The sequence below is a fragment of the Eublepharis macularius genome, chromosome 1 (assembly GCF_028583425.1).
Source record: "Eublepharis macularius isolate TG4126 chromosome 1, MPM_Emac_v1.0, whole genome shotgun sequence".
In the NCBI taxonomy this organism is placed as follows: Eukaryota; Metazoa; Chordata; class Lepidosauria; order Squamata; family Eublepharidae; genus Eublepharis; species Eublepharis macularius.
Window position 1 is genome coordinate 154,774,727 of NC_072790.1, and position 8,416 is coordinate 154,783,142.

Here is an 8,416-nt window from a genome sequence, read left to right on the forward strand (position 1 = left end):
TTGCATTCTATGATGAAAGTCTTAGCATCTCAGGAAATGCTCCATTGGACCCAAGTCAGTATCTGGAGCAGTGGAAAGTCCTCCAAAGGGACAAATGGGGCTTGGCTCCTCCAATAAAATAAATGCATTTAGAGTCAATGGGCTTAGACTGGAGTAACTCTGTTTAGGATTCCACTGTTAATTATATTAAATTTATTAATTAATGCTGGTTTTCTTCTGTATGTTCAATCCCATAGCTTCTCTCTCATGTCTGAGTCAAGGTGGCTTCATCCAGGCTTCTCTGAGGCTGTCAGGGCATGGGTAGGGTTGCCAGTTCCCCTTACACTCCCAGCAGGAGGGGTGGGGAACCTGACACTCAACTGCTGAAGGTCGTTGCATGCATGCAAGCAAAGTTCATGCGCACTTCTGTTGCAGTGCGATAACATCACTTCTGGGCGTGACATCATCATGGAGGCCATGGGAGTGCTCCCATGCTTCACATCAGGCTGATTCTTAAAGAATTGCTGTTTGGAGCCGAAATCAGCCTGGCACATAGCAGGGGAGCACTCCCGCAGCCTATACAATGACATCACTCCTAGAAGTGATGTCGTTGAGCCACGCTGGGAGCCTGCCTTGGGAGGCCCATTCTCCCACCTCCCTCCCCTGCCCCGCTGGGCAGGTAGTGGTGCAGGGTGGGAACAGGGGATCCCCCATCCCTACTGGGGGACTGGCAACCCTAGACAAGGGGGAGGGGGGGCCTGCAGGCTAGTGACTCACAGGGCAAAACTCGCTTGCAATATTACGGGGAGGGTCATTTACTTGTTTCACTTTTTGCCCTTCTTCTCAAAGCTTTCAGTCAATAGCTGCTGAGGCTGCTAGCAGTTGTGAGTTATTTCTTTTAGTCAGTCACATAAATCCACTGAGGTTTGGGTAGGGCAAGCTCTTTCGATAGCTCTAAGATACCACTTCCTTCCAACTGACTGACTTCTCTATTACAGCAGGGCCATAGATAGGAACCAACTGCCATATTAGGAAGGCCCTTTCACAAGGAGCCTGGTTCCTAGTTGGTCTCATAACAGAAAGATAGAGTTCTGGCCCAGGCTTTTATGTTCACATTTTCCCCCAGTATCCCCATCTTTAGACTATAGAGAAATGTGCCCATTAAAAAGAATGCTAGGTAAAATTTCTGTATAAATAAAGACTGGCCTACTGCTGTATCTGTGAGATCTGGGAGCAGCTGTGAAGAGAGGTTAGAAGCTGCATATTTATATCTTCAAGGAACGTCTGCAAAATGTAAGATCATACTTTTTGCTTCATACCTTGCACCAGTATGTTACGTTTATTTATTTTATAGGAAATACTTCATGTATGAGAACTATGAAAATTGATTCTGAGTACTGAAAACAATAGTAGTATTTATATAACATTTCTGAGTGCTCAAAGTACTTCACTGTTATAAATTCATTAACAATGATAAAAGTTGTGTAACATAGGTTACTTGGGGAAACTGAATCAAGTAATATCAGGTAGGCTGCATGTTAGGTTCTTCATATAATCATTGCTGCTTTGAGTCTCTAATGTAAGGGAACAACTCTCCATCTTTCTGGGGAGATGGAAATCCTAAAGGTATGTTATAGCCTGGCCTTAGGATAGAAACAGAGAGCTGAAAGGAACCCCAAGGGTCATCTAGTCCAGCCCCTTGCACAATACAAGAAATTCACATCTATTTCTCCCTGCCCCTCCTCCCTCAGTGACCCTTGCTCTATGCCCAGAGGAAGTCAAAAAACCCTCCAGGATCCCTGGTCAATCTGGCCTGGAGAAAAATTCCTTCCTGATCCCAAACTGGCAATCAGCATTTTCCTGGGCATATAAGAAAGGGCTGGGAGAGCCAAGTACTGGCTCATCTCTTCATACACTCCTCCTGATCTGTGTACATTCATATTAAGTAAGATAATCGTTATAGCTGTCAGATGACCATATAGCCTCTTCTTAAATACCTCCAAGGAAGGAGAGCCCACCTCCTCCTAGGGAAGCCTGTTCAACTGCGGAACCACTCTGTCAGGGAGTTCTTCCTAACGTTTAGTCGATAACTCTTTTGCTTTAATTTTAACCCATTGTTTCTGGTCCAACCTGCTGGGGCAACAGAAACAACTTTGCTCCACACTAAATGTGACAGCCCTTTAAATACTTGAAGAGGGCTATCATATCACCTCTCAGTTGTATCTTCTCCAGGATAAACAAACCCAGCTCCTCTAACCTTTCTTCATAAGACTTGGTCTCCAGACCCATCACCATCAACATTGCCCTCCTCTGGACACATTCCAGCTTGCCAACATCCTTCTTAAACTGTGCCCAAAAATATACTCAGTACACCAAGGATCTAACCAGAGCAGAAGTATAGTGATCTGGACACTACACTTCTGTTGATACAGCCTAAAATCTCATTTGCCTTTTTAGCTACAGCATGACATTGCTTACTAATGTTTAATGTATGATCTACTAAGACCCCTAGATCCTTTTCTACTACTGCCAAGACAAGTCTCCTCTATCCTATGTGTGTTTTTGATTTTTCCTGCCTAAATGCAGAACTTGACATTTATCTCTGTTGAAATTCATTTTGTTAGTTTTAGCCCAGTTTTCCAGCCTGTCAAGATCACCTTGAATCTTGCTTCTGTCTTCTACTGTGTTTGCAACCCCTCCCAATTTAGTATCATCTGCCAATTTAATGAGCATTCCCTCTATTCCTTCATCCAAGTCATTTACAGAGATGTTGAACAACGCAGGGCACAGGACAGATCCCTGAGGCACTCCACTTGTCACTCCTCTCCAAGATGAGAAACCATTTACAACCACTCTTTGGGTACGATATATCAACCATTTACAAATCCATCTAACAATAATAGGATCTAAACCATATGTTACCAACTTGTCAACCAAAGTATCATTTGAAAACTTATCAAAAGCCTTAGTGAAATCAAGATAAACTAAGTCCACAGCATTCTCTTGATCCACCAAAGTAGTGACTCTCTCAAAAGAGGAGATACGACTAGTCTGACATGACTTGTGCTTGAGGAACCCATGCTGGCTCTTAATAATCACAGCTGTCTTTTCTAAATGCTCAAGGACTGACTATTTGATGATTTGTTCCAGATGCCTGACTTACTTTACAAAAATGTAGATACACAAGGGATAAGTATCAGATCTAGCATGATAATGTAAGAAGTGACTATCAGTTACCATTTGCTAGGGTGGCAGATAATGCTTTTTGAAAAATACATCTCATGAGGAAGTGACAATGAAGGTCTTTTGTTTGGCATACAATGGTTATTCAATATGTGTGCACACACAAACAAGAAAACTGTACATGTGTGTTGAACACATGCACCACTATAACTTGTAGTGATGTGCACTATGCATGAGTAAAGGAAATTGTCCCCACCAACTCCAAACCTCACAAGCTGTAGAGACCTACCTTAGGCTTCAGACAAATGTACAACTCCTGGGAGGGAGGTGGGGCAGGGCTGTGGTTCAGTGGTACTCCACAGGTTTCATACATAGAGAGTCCCAGGTTCAGTCTGTGGCACCTGTTGGTACAGGCAGCTGTTGTTGGGAAAGGCTATTTTCTGTTTGAGAGATTTTGGAGACCTTGATGGCGCAACAGGCTGACTTCATATAAGGCAATATTATTTGCTTGCAGAAGCAGCAGCATTGCACAGAAGAGCAAACCTGTATCTATCACCCACTGGGGAATTGTATGCTTGGATAATTTCAGCTCCCAGCACAAGTGCCCCTATAATACTGTTTCAGTCTTGTATTTATCACAGTATGTTACATCTTTAGATATTCATTTGTCAATGTTTTCCCCTGACCACTGTTAAGTAATCATAAAGAAATCCATTAGGCACAAATTCCAACTGTTATAGTTTCCTGCTCATCTTCCAATATCCCTAATCCAAAAGTAGGAAGCAGGCTGTCAAAAAACTGGGTGTTGGGATGAATAATTCACAGCTTCCCTAACATGTTTAGGATTAAGAAGCAAGGCTTCCAGAATAATGTCGATGCTTCAAGGCCAGCACCTCCTTTTTTAGAAATTCAGACTGCCCACTCAGTCGCCTTTGAAATGGAGCAGAGAGGAAGGGTTCACATCCTCATGAGGCACTCATCTTCATGAAAAACAGGGAGACGAAAATGCACCAAGGAACAGAGTTATACTCCCCTTACGTTAAAATGTGCATGCCCTAGTATCTGACCACCTAGAAATCGGTCACCCCTCTTCCTCAGTCCTGGCTTTTAGACTATTTAGGGAGCAAACCTAAGCAGGTCTAGTCAGAAGAAAGTCCCATTTTATTCAGTGTGGCTTGCTCCCAAGAAAATGTTCTTAGAATTGCAGCATTAGAACCGTTCAGCTTCTCAGACATGTTTTACCTCGGTTTCTTCACAATACGCTTTTTGAAAAATGACGACAGGAAGTTGAATCATAAAGGATGGGCAATGTAATTGAGGGCAACAGCTTCCAAGTGCCATACTGAGCATGCTCGGATAGATTGCGAGACTTCCCTTCTACTAGGTAAGATTTTATAGAGCAGAAAATGTGTGCCTTTTCTCTCCATCTTCCCCTTCTTTCTCCAGCAGTGGCAAGCTCTTTATTCTGACTAGTGCTGCGTTTTCCCTTCTTTGAATTTTGTCTGTTTTTAATAAACTACCTCCCGAATTGCAACACAAACTCACAAGGGCCACCTTAACCTTCCAAGAAGAGGAGAACGCCGCCCCTCTTTCTCCCTAGTATGCGATCATGCCTTGTCGTACTTCAGCAGGGTCTTAATGCCATGGAGCCCACCCTCCAAAACAGCCCGCCCCCCCCCGCCCCCCACGAGGCTGGAAGTCTACTTAATGCTAGAAATTCCAAAACCGACTTTTCTTGACTGTTCCAATTTCCTCCTTTCCTGCCAGCCCCGGAAAGGGCTAGCTTCAGTTCTGCTAACGCGCAAGCGTAACTGGAATACATTTCCGCCACTAGAGGAGAAAGTACTCTCCAGTTTCAGGGAAACGCTGAATTGCTTCTCTGATTGGCTGCCTCCCTTCCACTGCGCTTCTGGTCTTAGGCTCAAAAGGAGTTGCGGGTACTCTTCTTTCCAAACCCCGCTGTGTTAGGAGGTACCAGGGTCGCCATCTCCATCCCAGGAATTAGCTTATTCATTTGCATACAACGGGTGGCTCAATCACTCTGCGCCTGCCTTTCGCTTTCAAGGAATCTTTCTCAGACAACCTGAAGCATCCTGCTCTCCTCCAGCTTCTACCCCTCCACCCCCAATCTTTCTGCCTTTCATTTCTTAAAAGTGAATCAAGGAGTTTTTTATTCCTCCCTCTAGATATTTTTTTTAAAAATGGCCTGGTAATATCTTCAAATATTCATTGAAGCTCGCTTCCCTCTATTCTCTCCACTCTTCTTAGATGGCTCTGGCTGCTGCAGAAGCAGTCTGAATTCCAAATTACTGCTGTAGGAGCAGGTGTGCAACTGTGAGTTCCCGTACAATATGTATACAAGTCTGGATGCTGAAATGTGTATTTGGTGACCTGGACTGCTGTTTTTATTTTTGGTACCAGCTGTGTCTCTTGATGGTAGGGTTGCCAATTTCCGGTTGAGGAATTCCTGGAGATTTGGGGGTGAACTTGGGAAGGGCAGGGTTTGTGGAGAGAAGGGACTTCAGCAGGGTCTTAATGTCATGGAGCCCACCCTCCAAAACAGCCCCCCCCCCCACGAGGCTGGAAGTCTACTTAATGCTAGAAATTCCAAAATAGTTTCACAAAGCACAAAGATTGCATATAATTGATGCCAAATCCTTAAAGAGGACCCCTTCAACAAGAAAACGAATCAAACCACTTTTCCTTGTCTCTTTCTTTACTGCAATCTCTAAACGAAACTAATTTTCCTTGTTTTTTTTCTTTGGAACAGGAAAGTTTGTGGTCTGAAGAAAGTTCCTCTTTGGATTCCATATAGATGAAAGACCTAAAGACTAACTTCATCTTCTCCTTCAGACCGTGGCATAACCACAAGATGGTTCAAGCCTGGTCCAATACTGGGTTTATTTCTCATTTTGATTTCTGTTAAAGTGAACCAAATATGATACCCTATCAGATATCTGGGAAACAAATCTTTATAGGATTTCTCAGGAAAGATGCCTTATTTGGCAGTGCTTTCATAATCAGGCTTGTGCTTGTCTTTTATGGAGTTTATCAGGACAGAACAATGCTGGTAAAATATACAGACATTGATTATCAAGTATTCACTGATGCTGCGAAATACATTACAGAGGGGAAGCCTCCTTACCTGAGAGCCACATACCATTATACTCCACTGCTGGCCTGGATCTTAACCCCAAACATCTACCTTACTAATCTGTATGGAAAACTCCTTTTTATTGCTGTGGATCTGGTTGCTGCAGACCTCGTGTACTGGATCCTGCTGCTCAGAGGGCTGGATAGCAGGAAGGCCTGTGGGTGCTGTGCATTATGGCTCCTCAATCCCCTTCCAATGACTGTATCCAGTCGAGGAAATGCTGAGTCTCTTGTAGCAAGTCTTATCCTGGGCACCATGTATTTTATGGAAAAGAGGCATCTAGCCAAGGCCACTGTTCTTTACGGCCTGTCTGTACATATGAAAATTTACCCTGTGACCTATGCACTGCCAATAGCTCTCCATTTGCAAAGCTGCAGAAGCACTGGAGAAACAAAAAGTTAGCCACTCTATAGATGACTTCTGGCAGCTTTTGCTAAGGCTGTTCAGTTGGAATGTTTTGTTTTTTGGAGTTGTGGCTGGATGTACCTTTGAAGCTGTGGGCCTTGGTTTTTATTTCTCTTATGGTTGGGACTTTCTGGAGCAGACCTATTTCTACCACTTGACCCGGAGAGATATCCGCCACAACTTCTCGCCGTATTTCTACATGCTGTACTTGACTGCAGGAAGCGAATGGAGTTTGTTCCTTGGACTGTCAGCTTTCTTGCCACAGCTCCTGCTGCTTTTAGTTCTTTCTTTTGCTTACTCCAAAAGTCTTCTGCTGCTTCCTGCACACTGCTGTGTTTGTGCAGCTTTAACAAAGTGTGCACCTCCCAGTATTTTCTCTGGTACCTTTGCCTTCTGCCACCCATAATCCCCCTTTTGAGCATGTCTTGGCAGCGGGCTGTATTCCTTCTTCTGCTGTGGGTTATTGGGCAAGCACTGTGGTTGGCACCTGCATACTTTTTGGAATTTGAAGGGCAGAACAGTTTCTTACTCATATGGCTAGCAAGCTTATTCTTTCTTTTTGCCAACTGTGTGATTCTGGTTCAGATTATAGCTCACTATTGCACAGACCAGATGATCAGGAAGATTAAGCTACACTAAGTCATGTTTTGCTACACAGGTGAAATTCTGAAGGCAGTTCTCTGAATGGAGTTACTTGAACAGGAGAGAGTAACAGCTTTGAGAGGCTAATATCATTGTGCAATGTTGTTTTGGAGAGGTTTGTCCTTGGTTTATGGTATATTGAATATGAAGAGGTTTGGGAAGGGGCTAATGTAACAATAACACATCCCGATAACTGAGAAGCCTTTTTGTTAGTTTCTTTAAATAGGTATCTAGGGCCAAGCACCTAGCCCCCCTGCCCCAGACTCTTCTGTAGGCCCCCAGGAGGACACTGACTTAATGTCCAGGCTCTCGGTGCCAGGAGCCCAGGAAGCTGCCAGCGCAGCAGCCCAGCCTTCATCAACCCCAGGAGCTGCAAAAGCAGCAGGCGGAGCCCGGGGAGCCGCTGACACAGTGGCCCAACTCCCACCAGCCAACCTCGACACAGGAGCATCAGAGAGAGCTCGGAAGGCTCCTGCCACACCCATCAACCCCGCAGCAACCCATCTGATGCCAGGAGACGCCAGTGAGGCCTGCAAGCCTTCAGACTGTGGACAGATGGGGCCAAGGCCAATGCTCCTGGGCCGAGTGCAACTGGGCCCAGCCAGTCTCACCTGGAGGGAGGCAGGACAAGACTGGGAGTGGGGCCAGGACTTAGAAAGGCCAGAGAGACGGCTAGGGATAGGCCAGCTTGGCTGGCAGTACCTGGGGTTGAGGGGAATGGCAGGGACAGGTCAGCGCCTGGAGGAGGTGGGAGGGGAGACCAGGGATGGCCCCATAAAAGTGGGCAGGAAAGGGAAGCCAAGGAGGAGTGTTGTGAGACAGACTGACTGAGAGAGAGAGAAGTGAGGAAAAGCCAGAGGGTGAAGGGTGGTCTGTCTACCTGATGGGGGGAGAAAGGGAGGAGGGTGCTGTAAACCCCCCTCCACCCCCTGGTTCTGAGGCAACCCCTTTCAGTCCATTCATTGGTGGGCATCCTGGCAGACTCGCCGCCCCCAGGCGTCGACGCCCCCGGACCAGATTCTGACAAAAGGTAAATATAAAGTTCTCTGATGC

At 45.3% G+C, this 8,416-nt stretch overlaps 1 pseudogene; it reads left to right on the top strand.

Moving 5' to 3' along the window:
- The first annotated feature begins 4,524 nt into the window (after nt 1-4,524).
- LOC129336275 (GPI mannosyltransferase 1-like) lies at nt 4,525-7,980 on the top strand (annotated as a pseudogene).
- Nucleotides 7,981-8,416: the final 436 nt, after the last annotated feature.